This window comes from Pan troglodytes, chromosome 4 (assembly GCF_028858775.2).
Source record: "Pan troglodytes isolate AG18354 chromosome 4, NHGRI_mPanTro3-v2.0_pri, whole genome shotgun sequence".
NCBI lineage: Eukaryota > Metazoa > Chordata > Mammalia > Primates > Hominidae > Pan > Pan troglodytes.
The window spans coordinates 26,934,509-26,954,216 of NC_072402.2; the positions used below are offsets into that span (position 1 = coordinate 26,934,509).

Genomic DNA, 19,708 nt, shown 5'->3' on the forward strand with positions numbered 1-19,708 from the left:
CTTAAACAGCTAATGGGAAACAGAAAACCACTGTAATGCTACACTAACTTATGAGGGCTATGGCTCCACTCACAGAAATCAGTCCAGCTTCCAGCTGGCACAGAGCCTACAGCTCAGACTAAGTCCCAGACAGAGAATCCCTGAAAGGCAAAAGAAAAAAAAATTGACACAAGAGTTCAAGTAGTTTTCCTCTAATCTATTGAACTACATGAAGTACAGCATGCTTAAGGATTTAACAAAAAGAAAAGATTCTATGCAAACGTTATCATTAAATAATATTTATGACAATCATAAAGAACCAAGTGACCCTAAAGCATAATACTGAAAGACAATCACATAATAATGATACCAATTAAGGAGAAAATCGATATAAGAAAGAGGCCCCATAGACAAAAAATGAGTGCAGAATTATAATAAATTTTCACTGCCATGGGTCTGAGAAACTTCCAACACAACTTAGGCATGTACAGGTAAGTTGTATTTGTACTACTTCTCAGTCTCCTCCCTAATCCTCAGAATGGCAAAATCCATGTAATTACCTAAAGCACACAGATAGAGAAAAGGTACTACTTCAATCACCAACTCCAATGAATTGGAACTTGCTACCTAGAGCATGGTTTTGAGAAGAATTCTGAGATCATCTCAGTAGGAAAAGGAGGACCGTAATCCACTAGTGCCAGGTATCATGGAGTAAGGCAGGGACTAATGGAGAGTGCTTTATAATGTCCAACCCTCATAGAGTCTTGTTGAAACCATACACTGGCTATTTACTTATTAATCAATTTAGATTTTTACCATACAAAATTTTATTTTTAAATTAACACAGACCTTCTTGGGAGGCTGAGGCGGGTGAATCACGAGTCAGGAGTTCAACACAAGCCTGGCCATGATAGTGAAACCCCATCTCTACTAAAAATACAAAAAATTAGCCAGGCATGGTGGCAGGCACCTGTAATCCCAGCTACTTGGGAGGCTGAGGCAGGAGAATCTCTTGAACTCGGAGGGTGGAGGTTGCAGTGAGCTAAGATCATGCCACTGCACTTCAGCTTGGGCGACAGAGTGAGTCTCCTTCTCCAAAAAAATAAAACAAAACAAACAAACAAAAAACCACCTTCTTGCCTAATTAGTTTTTTCCTGACACTATGCATTTCCACCTTAAACCACTATATTATTCCACATACATGAACATTTCAAAGATCATCACCGGCCTCTACACCATCAAATTCTTGGACTTTTTCTTAAGATTTAGCCCTTTGGCATCAATGAAGTTTTGATAACTTTCACATTCATTATACGGAACTTTCTGTTCCTTTGTCCTGGTATGACTTTATCCCCTTGGTTCTCCTCTGTCTGGGCTTTTTCAATAAATGTCCTCTGTGTAGTCTTTGGCCCCAGTCTCTTCTTCTGCCTGTCCAGCTCCATTTTGCCAAACTGGTCTTAGAAGACATTTATTTCATCCTGCTGACCTCTTACTCAAAAGCCCCGTCACATTTATGAGATGAAAATTGAGCACTTTAGCTTGGGCCATTAGTTGTTTGTATTAGGTAGCTCCTACGATGACCTTTTGAACGGTTTATCCCAATAGAAGTTTATTTCTCACTCATGCAAATTCCAATTGAAAGGAGGGAAGGCCCTCTGTTCCATATGGTGATAACAGACAGTTAGAAGTTCTGCCATTTTCAACTTGGGCACCAAAATCAAATCAGCAAATAGGAAAGGGAGAAAGTGAAAGATTACGCCAGAGGTTTTTATGAACCAGATCTCCCAACCACATTCCATTGGCGAGAATAAGTCATTCAGCCACGTAATCTGCAAAGGAGTTTGGCAATGTAGTTTATCATCTTTCCAGGAACAAAAAGAAACAAATTTGTTGAATAGTTATGTGGTCTGTGTCACAGTTCTCCACGATTTGTTACATACTAACTTCCTAATGATTTTCAAGTCTCTTTAAAATGAAGTCTTCCATGTCTATTTATTTTCTTTCTTGCTATACTAAGCCTTTTTATATCCCTATTTCAGCCAATGAGGCTGCTCTTTCCCTTAACTAGTGTCTCCCTTCTCTGTACACCCAAACTCTATATACCTTTCAAAGTTAGATTTAAGTTTCACATTACCCAGAAGTTTCTCTCACTTTATATCAGCTTCTTCTAAATAGATAGCACTAGTTTTAAAAATTACTTATTGGCAGATATTACTTTAAATATTAGAAGGCATAGTGAGGAAACCATGTGTACATATCCAAGTCAGGGAGTGAACTGCAAGGCTAGTTGGACCAAAAGTTAGCTGCATACATCATCTGTTTTAGTCCATTCTGGGCACTATAACAAAATACCATAAACTGGTTGGCTTATGAACAACAGAAATTTATTTCTTCTACTTTTGGAGGTTGGGAAGGTCAAGATCAAGGTGCTGGCAGATTCAGGTCTGGTGAAGGACAATTTTTTGGTTCATAGTAACCACCTTCTCACTGTGTCCTCACATGGTTGAAGGGATGGGATGAGAGGTCTCTTTCATGCCTCTTTTATGAGGGCACTAATCTCATTCCTGAATGCTCTGCTCTCGTGATCTAATCACCTCTAAAGGCTCCACTTCTTATACCATAACCTTAAGGGTTACAATTTCAACATATGAATTTTGGGAGGACACGAACATTCGGATTATAGCAGCACCCGAAGGAAACTGGTTTGTTTCAAAGTAAGAACCAAATATACGCAGTCCTGTGAATTGTGTGCGTTTCAAACCAACATAGGAAAAGAACATATCTCAATCACACTAATGTGTGACTCTACAACTTTTGGAGTATTAATCCATTCCATGATCTAACAGTTCCTCATTCTTTGGAAACTCTTTGCAATTGACAGCAGTATAGCCCAACTCTCACGTTAGTACAGGGCAGCTATTTTCCATAGATATTGGAAGCCAGGCTATTTTAAATAGTTCGGATGATGTGTAAAGGGAAACTTTCTGCCATATAACAAAATGGAGAAAGGCAGCATGCAGAAAGCAATAAGAAAGCACAGGTTCAGGAAGAAAGAGATACAACAAAGAGAAAGCTAAGAAAAGCCTGACGTAGTGTAATTCCTGGTCCATCATTTTCTGAGGTCTAATTCCATCTCCTTTTCTTGGTTCTGAGGTACACCCTTATATCCACATAGTCATCTTTCTTTTTCTCCTCTTCCATGTCAGCAATGTAGTCAAGTGGTCAAGAGTCATAGAGATCCAGATTTGAATTTTAGTTCTGCCACTTACCAGGCTTATGACTCTAGGCAAGTTATGCACCTCTCTGAATCTCTCCTTTCTGGTATTTAAGATCTCACAAGGTTAAATACATACTTTTTGTAAAAAGCCTAAAACAGTGGCTTAGACATAATATATGCTCAATAAATGGTAATTGTCATATTTTAAATACTACACTTCATCTAATATAAAGTGCAATTGACCATAAAGGACATCATGATTAAAATGATGTTAGAAAAATGTGTAAAGATGTGATTCAAGATTGATGAAGTATGGTGTTATTTTTATTACTAAGCCTACGGAAAGTGTTATAGGACCTTAACAGACTCTCTCATAGGTTGATTCTACTAGAATACAAATAGTTACCAGATCGGGAAGGCCCAGAGTTCTTTTGACTCTTCTTCTCTCCTGCTAGAGATGTATTATTAATTTCCAGGTCATTTTCCTATCAGACGAATTCCAAATGCTAATTGTAAATTGAATTTTTGTCTTTAGAAAAGTAGCATTTCTCCATTTAGCTCAATGCTTCTCAGGTTGGGATGATAAGCAATAATTACTTAAGAATGAAAATTTTTTTACTCTGTTTTTCAATTTCATGTGATAATTAATATGTGAAAGAGAAAAAAGGACATCTCCATTTTCATATGTTAGTTAGAAATAGCAATATTGACAAGATCAAGTAACTGTTTTGATCATTAAATAATTACAGATGCTATAGAATTTTGCAATGGAATAAAATACATGCAAATGCCAAAGTTTTGCATTAGCAAGTCACTGCCTTAAACATATGGAAATTTAATTTAAGACAAATGCCTGAAAAACATCTAATCATAGAAACAATACTAGCATGTAATGCATAAACAGTAGTAGGCAGAAAAAGAAAAATATATATACATAATGCTTTACTATATATTACATGAACAAAAATAAGTTTTGTTAACTTTTAAAAAATTATAATATTGTATTGTCTATGTTTTCAGGAGAGCCAATAGCTTGTTCAGAGAGGAAAATAGTGATTTGTAATTCTTTGGAAAAATTAAAGTCTTAAGTGATTATACATTCTTTAGGGATGTAACAAAACATGGCCCAGCAAATTTGCTTCTATCTTTCCAGTTGGAAGAACAAAAGACTGCAGCGAACATATTGAATGTATCTGTAAAAAATGAAATTTATGCCTAACGCCAAGATATTATGTCTATAAGTAAGAGGCAAGGGAAAGCCTCAGTGGCCTTGCATAACACAACTGTTTTAATTATTTCAACAAACATTTGTTGAACACCTATTCTGGGCCCCCTGTTGGATATTGTGATTTCTGAGGTGAAATAAAGGATCTTAGCAAGAAATGGAAACTGATCTTATTTCAATGGGGGGATAATAAGGACCTCTGCGCAGGAAAAAGAAAAACAAAACAGCATAATGAGTCAGACAAAATTCTAGCTATCCCAATTTAAAATGTAATTATGACCTCCAATACAAGACACAACTTGGAGGGCACAATTCCTTGGTGTTCTGGCTACAGCTGTGCAGGGAAAGAGTCAGGAAATCCATTCACATATGAAAAGGTTGCTTTAGCACAATGGCACCGTCTGTTTTCTCTGTCCTCACTTTGTTAAGTCCAATTTTTCCAATGAGCACATCAGATATGCATGTTACTCACTCAAGATCTATCTGAGGCTCTAATGCATCCACAATATAAAGTGAACGAGCTTTTATCTGAAAATGCTCGTTATGGAGAAAACAGACAACCATGGGTACAAAATAAGACATTCAACTGTGAGTCAAGTAGGAAGATAAACAAGAGCTGGAGTCTTGCTTATGGGAAAACAAAAGTAGTTTGGGAAGTTTTAAAAATCAGGGTAGTAAGCAAATAATAGATGCTTAATATCTTATAATAAATACATTAAAATTTTGAGACAACGTCTTTCTATAGAGCAGGGGTCAACAAACTATGATGACCTAAAGGACAAGCCTGGCCCTTTGTCTCCCACAGGTTTTGTAAATAAAGTTTTATTGAAACACAGCTACATTCATTTGTATATGTAGTCTATGGCTGCCTTTGATCTACAATAGAGTTGAGCTGTGGCAACATAGATCATATGACCCACAAAGCCTAAAATAACTGGACATTTATTGAAAATGTTTGTTTTAACCCCTGATGTAGAATTAGAAACTATCAAATCCTCATGGCCAAACATATTAGAGTGTCCTCTCCCATCTCAATCTATTATTTTCATTAATTTTTCATTCATTTTTTCAAGCTTGGGGTTGCTTGGAGTCCAGTTTAATCATCTAAGGCCTGGCTTGCTGAAAAGTAACACCTTTAGATCCAGAAGGAGTCTGCAGAATGACTGGTGCGTGCGTGTGTGTGTGTGTGTGTGTGTGTGTGTGTGTGTGCGCGCGCTATCTTGGATGCACTGAAGGAATTGCTGCCTTCTCTTTAAGGAGAAGTTTGTACTGGAGCAATTTCTTGGAAGAATCATGTGGAAGCAATAGATGCAATGGCATGCCATATAAATGGTGAAACAGGGAGTAAGATTGCCCAACATTCCCCAATCTTTGATGAAGGTGAGAGAAAGAGAAGCAATATGAGTGTGCATATATACTGAAGATTTATAACAATTGTAAGGCACCCATTAATCATTAAGGTGGATCTGATTCTCTATTTGAGGTCTAATGAAAAGTTTCAGATAATTTATAAGTGAATCTATTTGATATTCTTTTTTTTTTTTTTTTTTTTTTTTTTTTTGAGATGGAGTCTCACTCTGTCTCCCAGGCTTCAGTGCAGTGGCACAATCTCGGCTCATTGCAACCTCTGCCTCCTGGATTCAAGTAATTCTCCTGCCTCATCCTCCTGAGTAGCTGGGATTACAGACACTCGCTACCACGCCCAGCTAATTTCTTGTATTTTTAGTAGAGACAGGGTTTCACCGTGTTAGCCAGGATGATCTCAATCTCCTGACCTCAAGTGATCTGCCTGCTTTGGCCTCCCAAAGTGCTGGGATTACAGGGTTGAGTCACCGTGCCCAGCCTGATATTCAATTATTCAGTAACAGTTTCACAAGTATCAAACTAGTAGAAGAAAATTTTAAATGTGTTTATTAAAGAGAGAGTATTTGTAAGAGGGTTAGGAAACCATGACTAAGTAGAAATAATGCTTACTTATTGAGCATTACACATGTAAGCCAGTAATTATTTTCCAACCGCTAGTGGTAAGACACTTTAAAACTTATTTTGCCAATACAAAAAAGATTAATTAAGCAAGAAAGGGGTCATATGCTTCACAAACATTTATTGAATATGAACCACATTCATGAATGTCTAATAGTTGATTTAAAAAAGAACACTCACTTCTTAGCTTTAGGATGCTTAGAATATACTGAAGAAGCCAAGGCAATTAACCTCTCCCCACCTCCACACTGAGTTTTATAACAGAGACCAAAGCACAACTGTTTTTTCCTCCAAATGAGACACACAACACCCCCTCTCACAGACTCAAGCTTAAGCAATGGGTTCCATCGGGCAAATATAGTGATAACCAATACTTATTGCCAGTCATTCTACTAAATGCCTTGTTTACATTAATTCATTTAGTTCTCACCAACAACCTATAAAGGAGTAATAATTATCATACTTCCTCACATTTAAAACAATATAGATTGTTATACATGCCATCATGGAATGTAGCACCAAGAAAAAAGGTGTTACCAATTAAATTACGATATTCCATCTATTGCAATACTCCACCTAAACTCAGAGAAGTTAATTGTGAAAATGTATACTTCTTAGATTCAGTTTTTCATGTGAGAAAACCAGAAGGCAAATAGGTAAATTTTCTTGCTTGAGGACACTAGGCTGGAAAATGGCATAATAGTGAGTTTGAGTTCTTAAACGCTGAACTCCACTGCATATGATAGAGAATTGGGTGTAACATATTGGATTTTCCAGGAAATACAAAGGTGTTGGTTGCAGGCCCAAACAGCAGGGAGCAAAGTTGCAGAAAATTAATATTTGCCACAAAGAAGTCCTTTTCTTCCTGTGCCTTATGAATTCTTTCTGTACAAGCACCTGTTATTTTAATCATATCTGGAGTTTTCATACCTCCCTTATATTGCATTATAATCACTAGTTGAGAGAGATCAAGTGAGAGCAAGAGGGCAAGACCAGTCCATAAGTATGTGTTAATTTAGAACACACTGGGAAAATATTAATACCACACAGACAGCACTTCTATATAGCAAAAGCATCTGTGAATATATATGACACTAAAACTGAAAATATTTAACTGGTAAGTATGTATTCATATATTTATATGCTATAATAATATATAGAGTTATGAATTACATATTTTAATGCACATAAGATTATTTTGCAAAGGTCTCTGGGATGAGAACATTTAAGTAAGATAGGGAACACCTGTATATATCTTATATATCAGGTCTTTTATAAGTCATTACTTACAGGGAAAAAGAAGAGCTGAAAAGCTGTCAACTGTCTAAGGGCCAAGACTGTGTGTTGGCCACTACTTAGTATAGCACTGTCCACAATAAGTTTATTTGAAGCAAATTTATGGCTTTTTATATCTTCATCATAAAAGCACTTGTTCTTCATTTTGCAAGTCCTTAAGTTGTGGTAAAAATATGTTATCATACATATCACATATAATAAGTATCACACATTGCTGAATATGACTTTTTGGTGTGAAATGCAAGTTTCAGGATTTCCACTATAACTGTGAAACTAAAGTAAATTTTCAATTGTTTATGACCTCAATGGGCCAGAAAACGAGAGAACCAACTTATCAGTATGAAAGGCAAGTTTCAGGATTCCAGTATAACTGTGAAGTTGAAGTAAATTTTCAACTGCTTATGACCTCAATGGGCCAGAGAAAGAGAGAACCTTTACATATTCCAGATACCCTTAACAATTAAACAGGTAGATCTACAATTTGTAAACTTATTATTGACACAGAAGAACAAGATAGAACTTTGCAATTTATAAATATTTGTTGTTGACCCACACTTGGTCATCAGTAACCATGCCTCTTGCAGTGAGGTTTGAAGTTGCTGGATGAGATCCACTTGGGATGAGACTAAGGCCACCCTAGATCATATGTTTTAGCTTATCCAGTCCCACAGAATTTGAACCAAATGAAACCTCATTGCCTTGCATCATGTTTAAACTGAATTTTCCTTTCTAAAGCCAGAATCGATTTCATTCTAATTGCAGTTATTTTGTCCTATCTCATCCCCTATAATCAAAGTATCATTTTAAAATGTTAAGAAACTATAGACGTCAAGAATAATTGGAAATGAAACAAAATGCAACAATTCGATCTTTCATGAGTTAGTCTTCATATCAAAATATAAACTGAAAAAGGATTTTATATCTGGCATGCTCTGGATGCAATGCTAGCAAAGTTATGGAACCAAAGTAGAAAAGTGGCAAAGGGCAGTGGAGGAAAAATTAAAAGTTTATGTAGAACAATGATTGTTTACTTAAAATGCAAGGGATATTCTTTTGAAGTGAATATTGTCCTAAGTGTTAAGCCAAAACCAAAATTATATGAATGGAAAGAAAGTAAAGGCTTTGAGTCCCTGATGGATTTTTTAAATTCCTGTGGAAAGTTTGATGGGCTGTCTTTCTTCTTATAAATAAACTATTGTGGTTTTAAGACATGTGTTGTGTCTCGGTTTATTTAATTCTGAAGAGCAGAAAAAAAAGATCACTTGGTGGGTAATACACAATATATTGGCATTCAAAGTAAATACAACACATCATGTTTAAATTAAAAAAGGTTTGCCTCAGAATAAAAGCCAAAAGGCAACATAAAAAAAAGACATTGTGGTTGTGAAGGAACTCCAATATCTATAAAAATGATTTCAACTAAATTATAACAGGAGAAATGTTCCTCACTGAGCAGATAAACTCATCCTACTCAGTTTGATTTTAAAATTATTAAACATTTTCTCCATTACTAGAGAGGACAAAATGTCTAGCTTAATTTTAAAAATTATTAGAACAGAGATGCTTCTTGGGAATTTATTAGGTAGACTCTCATCTAATTCATATTTCAAAATTTTCCTCATAGGTTTTAATGACATACATCAAAGCAACCTATGATAAAATTGACTCAAACAATAAATATATGGTTGTTTGCTATTTAGAAAACCTTTTGTTTTTTAGAATTACAGAGGCTTTGGTTTCATTTAATTCTAAATTAATCTTTATGTTAATAGTCCTTGGAAATACAGATATTTCAGAGATTTTCTTCAGTCATATTCATTTGACTTCACCTGAGCATTCCAATATACTATATATGTAAACAAACACAGTCATATATATAAACTTTGTATATAAAGTCTGTATGTATATATACACACACGTGACTTTCATGTCAAATTTGAAATGTTTAAAACTACCAAAAATATGTAGAAAGAAGCTATGTAAAAAGAAGCAAAATAGGGTAGAAATTTTTTTAAAAAAATGATATTTAACTGGCCCTAAGAGTATGATATCTCCAAATTTATACCAATTTTGAAAGCCTAATAGAATCAGTATCTTACCTTATATGATATAGAATCCAGGTATCCTTATTGAAATATAACAAGGTATTCCTCATCAATACTATACTTTTTCCTTCATGGAGTCTCTATGAGGAAAAAAAAAAACAGTCCGCTTTTCCTCTGCTCTCACCCCACAACAATCAACACAGAAGACTTCTGTGAACAAATGTTTGGAGATTTTTCCCCACACACCAAGCAAGCAATCAATTATGTGGTGGACACCAGCTGGGTATCCTCCAATTTAATTCCGACACTATCTACCCTGGAGAAAGTTTCAGATCCCACAAGTTGAGGACTTAGTCCCACAAGATTGCCCCAACTTCTGGTGCCAAATCCAAGCCTCAGGTTGTTGTGTTTCTCATGGACAGGCTATAAATTGCAGTTCCCAAGACTCACTCATTGGATTCAATTAATTTGATAGAGTGGTTCACAGAACTCAGGGAAACACTTATGTTTACTGGTTTATTACAAAGTGTATAGATGAAGAGATGGATAGGGTGAGGAGCTTCCAGCTCCCCGCCCCACCCCACGTCCCCACCCAGGCACATCATCCTCCAGAAACCTCCATGTGCTCAGCTATTCTGAAGTTTTGAACTTTTGGATTTTAATAGAACATTATTATGTAGGTTGATTACATCATTAAATACTGGTAATCAACTTAATCTTCAGCCCTTCTCCCCACCCTGAAGGTTAGTGGGGAGTGGGGCTGATAGTGCCAATCCTCTAATCATGCCTTGGTCCTTCTGGTGACCAGTTGCCATCCTGAAGCTGCTAGAAATCAGTCAACTCATTAACATACAAGAAGACATCACCATCACTCTGGAGATTCCAAGGATTTTAGGAATCATATGCCAGAAAACAGGAATGAAGACCAAATACATATTTTATAATATCACAGATCATAGCCAATTATTCCACTAGTCATTCCAGGGGAGGGGGTGACCGGAATAAACAGAAGAGAAAATTTACACACAGACAGACTGAGAAACAAAGTTAGGATACTGGCTATCGAATATTTTTGATTGAAGTACCTTTGGATAAAAAGGTACAACATCTGCATTTATAACTAACATAGAAACCATCATGTTCATTCATACTCAGTTTTTTATGCATCTCTTCCATTTTACAAGATGCCCAAATTAGAAGAAATTTGCCCCCATAAAAAACCATTTCACTTTATCTTTGTAAGTGTTTGAAGTCATAGCATTGCAATATATTTCCAGTGTTGGAAATTCCACATACCCATATCTGCAATATACCAACTTACTTTTTCATACCTTCCCTCCAGCAAAAAATTCCCAGAATTGTCCTCAGAGGACCAACGGCATCAGAATTAATGGGACACATTTTGAAAATACAGATTCTTGGGACAAAGCCCAAATCAACAGAGTCAGAACCTCCCTAGGTGGAATCTAGAAAGCTAGAGATGTTTTATAAGTTGCCCAAATGATTCTTGTGGATACTCCATTTTGAGAACCACTTATAACAGTTATGCAGGGGGCCACAGAGAAGGAAGAAATGAAGGGTACAAAAGCTAACTTTGTGGATACATAGAACAAGAAAAATCATATAAAAGCAATTCAAAGTAATCAAGAGATCATAAATAAGGGCTAACATGCAGAACTCAAGTTCAGATAAGTGATAAAAGATTAGGATGAATAAACAGACTGATCTAGATAAGACAGATATTTCTGATGGATCAAGGCCATCAGATACCTAATGGAAAAAAACAAGTTTTGGGGTAGGATAAATTTCCTCTTCCAAATTACTTGCTTATAAGCTGTGCACATTATTTTGCTTGTTATTTATTGATTTATTTTTTTTAGATGGAGTCTCGCACTGTCGGCCAGGCTGGAGTGCAGTGGCACCATCTCGGCTCACTACAAACTCTGCTTCTCGGGTTCAAGCGATTCTCCCACCTCAGTCTCCTGAGTAGCTGGGATTACAGGCGTGTGCCAGCACGCCCAGCTAATTTTTGTATTTTTAGTAGAGAAGGGGTTTCACTGTGTTGGCTAGGCTGGTCTTGAACTCCTGACCTCAAATGATCCACCTGCCTCAGCCTCCCAAAGTGCTGAGATTACAGGCATGAGCCACCATGCCCAGCCTATTTTCCTTTTTGTTACACAATTGTCAGTATTTTGCAAGACATTGTGGGATCTTGTCATAAAAACCTAGTTTTATTAAGCCAAACCTTTCGGTGTTATTTGTAATGATTTAAGCACTGAATTCTGAAGTTTAGTTTTTAATACAGGCGTTCCATGTGAGGTGGCTGCCCCACGGTGAGGTGATGGTTTCAATACATTAAATGAAAGAAGAAATCAGTTCTCTAAATTTTCCTAATCTGAAAACACAATAGCTAAACATCTCTCAAATGAGCTTAATGAGCTCAACTAGGGTAATAAAGAACCACCCCTTTACCATGCTTAGGATTCATATAGAATTTCAGTAATAAAATTATAGGTTTAACTTTGGACATAATTACTAAAAAATATTAATTTCACTCAAAATATCACTATATTTCAAGCTATATTTGAAAACAATTTCTCATCAAGCAATAAAGATTTAAATTGACTTACCACTTAACACATGTTCAAAAACACCTTTGGATGGATGAATTAATTGACAAATTGCAATAAATCAATACATCAATGTACATTCAACTTTGTCACTTAAAGGAAGTGAAAAATCATTGATATTTTAGTAGTTTAACATTGAGAAGTAAATATTCTAGTAACCTCCTTTAAATTATTCAAATTAATATAGTTAAATAGTATTCAGAGATTTCATGAAAATTGCTTTTTGCCCCCAGTTTGATACTTATTTTTGTGTCAAGATTGCTACCAAGACTCTGGCAGCTGAAGCCATGGAGTCTAGTGGCTGAAGACCAGACTCTAGTGGCATAGTGGGCACAGTGCCTAGTTTCAAACCTAACTCTCCATTTTATGTGGGACTTAGAGTACTAAATTTGAGTATCTATGCCCAACTGCCTTTCCTATAAAATGGGGATTATTACGCTAACAGTAACTGCCTCTAAGACTATAAGGAAATCTAAAGAGATGACTCATTCTTGGTGCATAGAATGTCCCCAATAACAATTTGTTATGACTGAGACTTTTTTCCATTTTTATTTTCACCATAGCAAGCACATTTTGTTCATTGTTTACCTTCAAAGAACTTTTCTTTTTAATTTTAAAATTATTATAGTAATATACTGCTTTCGATTGGTATATATGTATATGTATGCACGATTATTTTTGAATAAAAAGGTTGAGTAGCAAAATTTAGTTTGAAAGCCAACAAAATATTTTTTTATTTTAATTAAGAAATCAAAGTGTGTCTAGCTTACATATGTCATCTAGTTTGTTTTCTAATAATTCTGTAAATTATGGATTATTATTTGTATTCCCAATTATAGACATGGTAAGTGAGTCTCAAAAATGCAAGATTCTTTCCCTCAGCCACAAAGCTAGAAAATGGGCAAAGCCATGATTAAAACATTTTGAGAAGATAGCAGAATAGGACTCTCTAGCATTCATTCCCGCATAGCAACATCAATCTGAACAACTATCCATACACAAAAAATACCTTCACAAGAGCTAAGGAAAACAGGTTAGAGATCACAGCACCTAGGTGTAGCACCGAAATAAGAAAAGATGCATTAAATAGGGCAGAAAAGATAGTTTTACATTACCCACATCACCCCCTCCCAACCACAGGCAGCATAGCTCAGAAAGAAAGGAGTACCAGACTTTACCCTGCATTCCAATGCCAGGCCCAATCCAGTAAAACCCAGTGCTGATCAGGCTCCCACAGCCTCAAACTTTAGGCCAGTATCCACAGTCTTAGTCTCCAAGCCCACCCAGCCCCAGGCCAGATCCCATAAGCCCTGGCTCCAGGCAAGCCTTGAAATCTTGGTCTCCAGGCCCATCCCAACACCAGGCCAACTGCAGTAGCCCCAGATTTTGGGTTTAACCCAGTGCCAAGCTAAGCTCAGTGACACTGGAATTCAGCTTGCTCTCCAGCTGTCCCAGACTTCTCACTAATCTGTTCAACGAATTCAAGAGCAGTCCCAATCTTGAAACATGCCATACAACTTGCCCAGAATCCCTGGACAGGCTGACTAGTGAAAGCCTTTCTCAGGCAAAACCAGTCTTCAAAAACTGAAATAAATCCCTACTTCTTCAAATGTGTACTCATTACTATAAGGCAACAAGAGACATAAAAAATTAGGAGGCATACCACTGAAAAAACATAACAATCTCACAGTAGCTGATCCCAAAGAGATACAGATATACAAATGGTCTGACAACTTGAAAAATTATTTTAAAGAAGCTCAGAAAACTTAAAGAAAATAAAAATAAACTACTCAATAAAATTAGAAAGACAATGAATGACCAAAGTGAGAAATTTATCAGATATTGAAATTATTTTTAAAAATCAAAATTCTAGAACTGAAAAATATAATAAATGTAATGAAAAATGCAATCGAGAGCATTAACAGTGAATTGACTAAGCAGAAGAAAGATTCTGTGAACTCAAAGACAGGTTACTTGGAAATATACAGTTAAAGAAGAAAAAGAATGAAAAAGAAATAAAGATAGATGTGTGGAACAGCATTAAAAGAGCAAACGTTCAGGTCATAGCAGTTCACAAAGAAGAGAAAAATAAAGGAATAGAAAGCTTACTTAAAGACATAATAACAGAGGCTGGGCATGAAATAAAAAATGCAATTGAGAGCATTAACAGTGAATTGATTAAGGAGAAGAAAGATTCTGTGAACTCAAAGACAGGTTACTTGAAAATATACAGTCAGAAAGGGAAAAGAATGAAAAAGAAGTAAAGACAGATGTATGGAACAGCATTAAAAGAGCAAATGTTCAAGTCATAGCAGTTCACAAAGGAGAAGAGAAAAACAAAGGAATAGAAAGCTTGCTTAAAGGCATAATAACTGAGACTGGGCATGGTGGCTCATGCCTGTAACCTCAGCACTTTCAGAGGCCAAGGCAGGTAAATCATATGAGGTCAGGTGTTCAAGACCAGCCTTGCCAACATATTGAAACCTTGTCTCTACCACAAATACCACAATTAGAAACAGGTGATGATGTGTGCTTGTATTCCCAGCTAGTTGGGAGGCTAAGGAAGGTGATTGCTTGAACCTGGGAGGCAGCGGTTGCAGTGAGCCGAGATCATGCCACTGCACTCCAGGCTGGGCAACAGAGTGAGACTCCGTCTCAAAAAAAAAAAATAAATAAAAAGACATAATAGCTGAAAACTTTCCAAGTCTGAGGAAAGATACAAATGTTCTGGTAAAGGAAGACCAAAGATGTCCAGTCACGTTCAATCCAAACAAGACTAAACCAAGATATAATCAAACCATCAAAAGTCAAAGACAAAGAGAGCACCCTAAAAGAAGCAAGAGAAAAGAGTTACATAACATATAAGGGGCTCTGATAAACCTAACAGCAGATTTCTCAGCAGAAACATTGCAGACAAGGAGAGAGTGGTTATATTCTAAGTGATGAAGGAAAATACTGGCAACGAAGAATACTGTATCTGGTAAAGCTGTCCTTCAGAAATGAAGGAAAAATAAAGATTTTCTCAGACAAACAAAAGCTGAGGAAGTTTCTCTAATACAGACCTGTATTAGAAAAATCCTAAAGAGTTCTCTTCAAGCTGAAAGCAAATGACTGTAACTGATAATCCAAAAACATAAGAAACTATAAAACTAACTGGCAATAGTAAGTACACAGTCACAGTCAAAATATTCTGATACTATAATGGTATTGTGTACCCACTTACATCTTTAGTATGAAGTGGGTACTGTGTACCATTGGTGTGTTATATTCAGGAGACCCATCTTACATGCAAAGACACAAACAGGCTCAAAATAAAGGGATGAAGGAATATTTACCAAGCAAATGGAAAGCAAAAAAAAGCAGGGGTTGCAATCCTAGTCTGTGACAAAACAGACTAAACCAACAAAGATCAAAAAGACAAAGAAGGGCATTACATAACAGTAAAGGGAGCAATTCAAAAAGAAGAGCTATTATAAATATATATGTACACAATACAGGAGCACCTAGATTCATAAAATAAGTTTATAGAGACCTACAAAGAGACTTAGACTCCCACACAATAATAGTGGGAGACTTTAACAACCCAATGTCAGTATTAGACAGATCAATGAGACAGAAAATTAACAAGGATATTCAGGACTTGAACTCAGCTCTAAATCAAGTGGACCAAGTAGACATCTACAGAACTCTCTACCCCAAATCAACGGAATATACATTCTTCTCAGTGCCACATGACACTTATTCCAAAATTGACCACATAATTGGAAGTAAAACACTCTTCAGCAAATGCAAAAAAATGGAAATCATAACAAACATTCTCTCAGGCCACAGTGCAATCAAATTAGAACTCAGGATTAAGAAACTCACTCAAAACCACAAAATTTCATGGAAATTGAACAACCTGCTCACTAATGACTCCTAGGTAAATAGTGAAATTAAGGCAGAAATCAGAAGTTCCTTGAAACCAATGAGAAGAAAGAGATAACATACCAGAATATCTGAGACACAGCTACAGCACTGTTTAGAGGGAAATTTATAGCACTAAATCCCCACATCAGAAAGCTAGAAAGATCTCAAACTGACACCCTAATATCACAATTAAAAGAGCTAGAGAGGTAAGAGCAAACTAATCCAAAAGCTAGCAGAAGACAAGAAGTAACTAAGATCAGAGAAGAATTGAAGGATATAGAGACATGAAAATTTCTTCAAAAAATCAACTAATCCAGGAGCTGACTTTTTGAAAAAATTCACAAAACAGATAGACCACTAGATAGACCAATAAAGAAGAAGAGAGAGAAGAATTAAATAGACACAATAAAAATGATAAAGAGGATATCACCACTACCCCAGAAAAATACAAAGAACCATCAGAGAATACCATGAACACCGCTACGCAAATAAACTAGAAAATCCGCAAGAAATTGATAAATTCCTGGAAAGATACGCTCTACCAAGACTAAACCAGGAAGATGTCGAATCCCTGAATAGACCAGTAACAAGCTCTGAAATTGAGGCAGTAATTAATAGCCTACCAACACAAAAACGCCCAGGACCAGATGGATTCACAGCTAAATTCTACCAGAAATACAAAGAGGAGCTGGTACCATTCCATCTGAAACTGTTCCAAAAAATTGAAAAGGAGGGACTCCTCTCTGATTCATTTTATGAAGCCATAATCATCCTGATACCAAAACTGGGAAGAGACACAATAAAAAAAAGAAAACTTCAGCCAATATCCCTGATGAACATCGATGCAAAAATCTTCAATAAAATACTGGAAAACCGAATCCAGCAGCACATCAAAAAGCTTCACAATCAAGTCGGCTTCATCCCTGAGAGGCAAGGCTGGTTCAACACACATAAATCAATAAATGTAATCCATCACATAAATGGAACCAAAGACAAAAACCACATAATTATCTCAATAGATGGAGAAAAGGCCTTTGATAAAATTCAGCATCCTTCATGTTAAAAACTCTCAATAAACATGATGGAACACGTCTAAAAATAATAAGAGCTATTTATGACAAACTCACAGCCAATATCATATTGGATGGGCAAAAGCTGGAAGCATTCCCTTTGAAAACTGGTTCAAGACAAGGATGCCCTCTCTCATCACTCCTATTCAACATAATATTGGAAGTTCTGGCCAGGGCAATCAGGCAAGAGACAGAAATAAAGGGCATTCAAATGGGAAGAGAGGAAGTCAAGTTGTCTCTGCAGATGACACAATTTTATATTTAGAAAACCCCATCATCTCAGTGCAAAAACTTCTTGAACTGATAAGCAAATTCAGCAAAGTCTGACGATACAAAATTGATGTGCAAAAATCACAAGCATTCCTTTACACCAACAACAGGCAAGCAGAGAGCCAAATCATGAATGAACTCCTATTCACAATTGCTACAAAGAAAATAAAATACCTAGGAATACAGCTAACGAAGAATGTGAGGGACCTCTTCAAGGAGAACTACTAACCACTGCTCAAAGGAAAAAGAGAGGACACAAACAAATGGAAAAACCTTTCATCCTCATGGATAGGAAGAAACAATATCATGAAAATGGCCATACTCCCCAAAGTAATTTACAGATTAAATGCTATTACCATCAAACTAAAATTGACATTCTTTACATAATTAGAAAAACACTATTTTAAATTTCATGTGGAATCAATGAAGACCTGATACAGCCAAGACAATCCTAAGCAAAAAGAACAAAGCTGGAGGCATTACACTACCTGACTTCAAACTATACTACAAGCCTACAGTAACCAAAACAGCATAGTACTGGTACCAAAACACACATATAGAACCATGGAACAGAACAGAGACCTCAGAGATAACACCACACATCTACAACCATCTAGTCTTTGAAAAACCTAACAAAAACAAGCAATGGAGAAACGATTCCCTATTTAATCAATGGTGTTGGGAAAACTGGCTAGCCATATGCAGAAAACTGAAACTGGACCCCTTCCTTACACCTTACATAAAAATTAACTCGAGATGGAATAAAGACTTAAACGTAAGACCCAAAACCATAAAAACCCTAGAAAAAAACCTAGGCAATACCATTCAGGACATAAGCATGGGCAAATACCTCATGGCTAAAACACCAAAAGCAATGGCAACAGAAGCCAGAATTGACAAATGGGATCTAATTAAACTAAAGAGCTTCTGCACAGCAAAAGAAACTATCATCAGAGTGAACAGGCAACCTAACAGAATAGGAGAAAATTTTTGCAATCTATCCATCCGACAAAGGGCTAATATCCAGAATTTACAAGGAACTTAAACATATTTACAAGAAAAAAACAACCCCATTAAAAAGTGGGCGAATGATATGAACAGACACTTCTCAAAAGAAGACATTTACACTGCCAACAAACATATGAAAGAAATCTCAACACCACTGATCATTAAATCAAAATGCAAATCAAAAACACATTGAGATGCCTTCTCACACCAGTCAGAATGGCGATTATTAAAAAGTCAGGAAACAATAGATGTTAGCAAGTCTGTAGAGAAATAGGAATGTTTTTACACTGTTGGTAGGAATGTAAATTAGCTCAACCCTTGTGGAAGACAGTGTGGCAATTCCTCAAGGATCTAGAACCAGAAATACCATTTGACCCAGCAATCCCATTACTGGGTATATACCCAAAGGAATATAAATCATTCTACTATAAAGACACATGCACACGTATGTTTACTGCAGCTCTATTTACAATAGCAAAGACATGGAACCAACCCAAATGCCCGTGAATTATAGACTGGATAAAGAAAATGTGGTGGCTGAGTACAGTGGCTCACGCCTGTAATCCCAGCACTTTGGGAGGCCGAGGGAGGTGGATCATCTGAGGTCAGGAGTTTGAGACCTGCCTGGCCAACATGGCAGAACACCATCTCTACTAAAAGTACAAAAAAAAAAAAATTAGCTGGGCATGGTGGTGTGTGCCTGTAATCCCAGCTACTTAGGGAGCTGAGGCAGGAGAATCACTTGAACCGGGGAGGTGGAGGTTGCTGTGAGCCGAGATCACACCACTGCACTCCACCCTGGGTGACAGAGCAGGACTCCCTCTAAAAATCAAAATAAAAAAAAAAAAAGAAAAGAAGATGTGGTATATATACATCATGGAATATTATGCAGCCATAAAAGGAAATGAGATCATGTTTTCTGCAGGGACATAGATGAAGCTTGAAGCCATCATCCTCAGCAAACTAACATAGTAGCAGAAAACCAAACACCTCATTTTCTCACTCATAAGTGAGAGTTGAACATTGAGAACATATGGGCACAGAGAGAGGAAAAACACACACCAGGGCCTATTGG

The 19,708-nt window shown here is 36.5% G+C and overlaps 1 protein-coding gene across 14 annotated transcripts in view; it reads right to left on the reverse strand.

The window, feature by feature from the left end:
• The window catches only part of LOC129143943 (uncharacterized), a 689,383-nt gene that overhangs the window by 363,417 nt on the left and 306,258 nt on the right, over positions 1-19,708 (reverse strand). Inside the window, exon 11 of one of the 14 annotated variants that reach the window (XR_001717569.4) lies at positions 9,745-9,886. The exons of the other annotated variants lie outside the window; for them this stretch is intronic. The gene's annotated coding sequence lies outside the window, so the exon portion shown is untranslated. Of the gene's footprint in view, positions 1-9,744; positions 9,887-19,708 lie in introns of those variants that run through there. 14 annotated transcript variants of the gene reach the window in all.